The sequence below is a fragment of the Tenrec ecaudatus genome, chromosome 15, assembly GCF_050624435.1.
Source record: "Tenrec ecaudatus isolate mTenEca1 chromosome 15, mTenEca1.hap1, whole genome shotgun sequence".
Lineage (NCBI taxonomy): Eukaryota > Metazoa > Chordata > Mammalia > Afrosoricida > Tenrecidae > Tenrec > Tenrec ecaudatus.
The window spans coordinates 17,157,231-17,161,773 of NC_134544.1; the positions used below are offsets into that span (position 1 = coordinate 17,157,231).

At 40.3% G+C, this 4,543-nt stretch overlaps 1 pseudogene; it reads left to right on the forward strand.

Moving 5' to 3' along the window:
- The first annotated feature begins 2,866 nt into the window (after positions 1–2,866).
- On the forward strand, positions 2,867–3,714 carry LOC142428086 (transcription factor Spi-C pseudogene; annotated as a pseudogene).
- The last annotated feature ends 829 nt before the right edge of the window (positions 3,715–4,543 follow it).

The window sequence follows — 4,543 nt, forward strand, 5'->3', positions numbered from 1 at the left end:
GGAATTATGCCATTAGCTCTAATTCAAAGTGCCAGAGTTGAGCTTCAAAATCTGTTAACAATAGATTCATAAATTAACTCAAACAATTCCAAGTAATACAGATTGATGTCGTCTCCAGAATTGAATATGTTAACTATACAATGGAATGTTTCTCCGTAGGTCACCAATGTAGTTCTTCCATCAGCACTCCAGTCAAACCAAACCCATCACCATTGAGTCAATACCGACTCTTGACAGCCCTAGAAGACAGGGGAGAACTGCCGCCCGGAGCTTCTGAGTCTCAGGTGAGAAACAGCCGCCGTGACCTCTCTCTCTTTCCCATCTCAGCCAACCTGCTGACCACCTCAACCCTTCATAACATCTGACTTCTCAGAAGGGCCTTAAATCCATAGTAAGGAAGACTAAATTGTCCTTTCAATCTGTTCATGCACCAATTTTAAACACTGGTGGGCATTTTAAAAAATGTACAAAGCTGTACATTTTGGGGAGGGAGTATTTTTTTTGCAAGTTTGGGAAAATAAAGACTTGGTTTTATTTTATTTATAAATGTTTTCTTCTTTGTGTGTAGATACACACAAGGGAGCTCTGGGGTTGCTTTGGGTTAAGCATTTGGCTGTAACCTAAAGTTTGGCATTTCATACCCACCCATTGCTCAGCAGGAGAATGGTGAGGCAATCTAAGGACATGAAGTAGATGTATGGTCTCAGAAACCCCCACAAAGCAACTCCACCCTGTTGTAAAAGGTGGCTGTGAGGCAGCACTAGCTCAGCAACAGTAGGTTTGGGGCTTGGCTTACAAGTAAACAACCGATATTTAAATGCTAAAAAAGAGAAACAAAACATACCTTTTCAAATGAATTCTAACCTTAGATATATCTCCGGATATAAACTTCCTATTGCTCACCTGGTCAGAAGAATGAAGAAAATGGTAACTTTTGAGAAAAGCATAAATGGTGGCAGGGGAACTTCATGTCTGTGTTATTTAGAACATTTTGAAACTTGGCATTTTCTATTTGGGACACCAGTAAGCTGCCCAGAAGTTTGCCACAGTAAGTCTTCGAATATTTGCCGTGCTGTTCTTTGCCAAGCATACCTGCCGCAAGTCCCTTTCCAAGGGAACTCTTGTAAGTGATCGATGCAGTTAACGAGATCCACGAATCCAGCTCTGACGCTGAATGTAATTCAAGCCAAAGTGTTGAAGCTACTGCCAACCATTAAATGTTTCTCATCTCTCACTCCTAAGGATCATTTTGACATTTATCATCACTGAATCGATCAAAGGAATGAGGAATTCCAAGAGTAAAATATGCTAAAAAAATAAAAAGACAATGATGTGTTTGTCCATATTGTTTTGCGTTTTATGCTTGCTTTTTAAAATATAAGATGGATTTTACAACTGCTCAAGTCAAAAATGGAAGCCAACACTTCCCCTGTATCTGAACGCACCGTTCGATCAAAAGTATACACCCCCCAACCACTTGCGTTCCATCTCCTCACCGGAAGCCAGTTCTAATCAGGTCATGCTCTGCCCCTTCTTGGATGTCTTTGTTGAGCACCCTTATTGTGACAGCTGGCTTCCTCAGTGTGAGTCATCAGGATGCCTTGCCTTGTATCAACAGCCATTGCCACTTGGGAAAAAAAGAAAGAAGAATAAACAAATGAAAATAGTACAAAGCCCAGAAAGCAGAAAAAGCAACCAAGTGAAGGAGCCTGGATCCATGTAACTGCCCAGCAAAACCACTCAGAACAGGCTACTCCTCTTTAGGATGGTAATAATGATGATTTCTTCATACTCTACATACGTCATTCTCCTGCTATGAGGAGAAATAACATGCAAAATGCTCCTGAAAAATAAAAAATACTATACAAGCAGATAGAAGAAAGTACTGTTGTTTAATCATAAACTATATCTTTAGAGAAAAACTACTGCTAACAAGTGAAATATATGGATAAAATCCTGAGCTTAAATTAAACATTAAATTAAAAATTAAATTACGCACAGCTCAGAAGCATGCTACCAGAAAACAGTCCCTCCACTGGATTTACCCTTATTCGAAATCGCCCTTTGGTTTTGCACGACTCAAGTCGCTGAAGCCCTGAAAGTCTGTTCTGTTTTTCCATTAGGGCAGGTATATTCTAAAATGCAAAGTCCCTGGGTATCTCACTCCTTTTATTTAATCCACTGTATCAAACTCTCGGCAATCACGTCTGCAGCGGCAAATTCTGCATACTGCCATTTGCCCCAATAATACAGAACATTTATGCTTCGAATTTTCCATTGAGCAGATGTCTGGGATTATTGCCTTCTGGATAGTTTCTGAAAAGAGTGTTCAATCATTGGTTCATTACTGCATTTCAGAGACCATTAGGCAACGACCATGCTATTATCTAGTCACAATAATAAATGTAAAATGGTTAAGAGATTATTTTATTTATGTTCCCATGTAACTACTAACCCTCTAACAGTATAAAGGCCATAATGTTCAAAGCCTTATTCTGCAATATTCAGTCAAAAAATGTGGTTGAGATCCCAGGAAAGGAAGAACAGTATTTGACAAATACTTCTTTGCATTTCTCTAACGTGTTTTTAATCTTTTTGAAAGCACTCTACATGGCTGTTGCTGATACTAACTAGGAGATGTAAAAGGGAAACATTCAGATTAACTTCTGGCATAGAGATCAAAGCAGTGATATATTAGCTAACCTTTGTTCTTAGAAACCAAAAGTTACAGAAGTTGGTGTAAGTACTAATAATTCTAAAATAATACCTTCTTGACCCACAAGACCCCCCATCACTTCCAAACCCCTGCTAAGTGTGACAACGATTGAAATGCCTGGGTTACAAATTAGGTGCAGCAGATGTAGACATGTGTTTCAGGAAGAAACATTGTATCAATAAAACACGGCTTACTGGGAAAGCACTGGAAGATGCTTTGGGCGTATTGAGGCAACATTCAACTGGCAACCTTCGGGGCTCCGGAGATTATAAAAATTACCTGACTTCCATTGATCATTGCTGCTCATGTCAGAGGAAACTGCAGCTGCTATGGAATGTTACCAGCAGAGGAACCTGCCTGTAACCCGAGACCTGGCATCAACAATGCTGCAGAGTGCTAGATGGAAGGAAATATCCCCTCCATTGCTTCAGAAGAGCGTTGAAAACCAGCTAGGGCAGCCTACTGTTCTCCAGCAAAAAGCAGGGGAAAGGCAGGAAGAAGCTTTGCCTACTTGAATACCTTCATGAATCCAAGAGGGCTTCTTGTATCCAGTGGGTGCGTAAAATCGAGAGCATCTTTCGGTTTGTGTCTAAAAACTAAGAGAAACTTGCTAAATTTGGGAAGGGGGTGGTGGCGGCTGGAGGAAGGGCAACCGGAAGAACATGACTTAGCAGGAAATGGCGAGAGCACGGAGGAATTATGGAAGAACTGAGGAAATCATCACGCTCCAGAGAAATCTAACACAGCAACCAGTTTGGTGAGACTATTCGCCAAAGACTTTCTCCACCTTACTTCTTGGAGAAAGAGATCTCCTCCTCACTTACATCCAACCGGTTCTGGAACATTGCAGTTTAAATAATTGGAAGGCAAGTTACAATCATGCACGTGTCACTCCCCGATCGCTCATGAGACCCTCATATTTAATGACATCCTGTATCAGAGATTTCTTCCAGCTTCAGGATTTTTCTCTTAATGCAAATACTGAAGAGGAAAAATGAATCTGTTAGCCTGTCTAATATCTTTTCAAAAATAGCATACAACCTAGACTGACATTGGTGGAAATTTCTGCCAGTGAGCAACATTAAAATGACCGCCTATTCGGAGGCATAGGACCAAACGTCCTTCCTGTGACTACTCTCACTGTAGCCACTTTCCTCTAGATGAACAATGTCAGCAGAGATGATCTGACTTCTAGAAAACATTACCTTGGGGTCATACACTGACAAAAAATGTTCTCCAACATCTATCTGACGGCTTTATTGGCCAAACAAAAATTGGCAGAACATTTTCATCATTCGAGATAGGTTTTCATGAAATGAAGAGAGTGTGCTCAACTTTCTTTTGTAAAATTAGACTGCAATCATGAAATCCTGTAACCAGCCTGTCCTCATGATGCTGTCATGAGGGAATGGTAAACTCAGTGAAATGTGTCTAAAGTCCAAGTGGAATCTGGCAGAAGAAAAAATATCAAAAGAATTTTGGGGGGAGTGGGGTGGGGGCGAGAGAACAGATGGGGTCAAAAAGCCATGGCCAAGTCCTAAGGCAGCCAGGCTGTAAGTGATGGATTAGATCCACTTGCAATTATTATCAGAAGCAGAGCTTATGATGCTCACCAGTCATAAAAATATATTTTTAGTCTTCTCTCTACCCAACAGGAAGTTTTTATTTTGAATTTTTCCATTACTTTTTAAAATTGACTAAATTATATTTTCAATTGCCATAGAAAAATAGATAGCAAAACATTTGTCATTTCCTTGGTTTTCCTTTTAATACCAGCAATTCAGTCACCCACTGTGGTCATCGCACTGTACACATGTCAGTACTCTC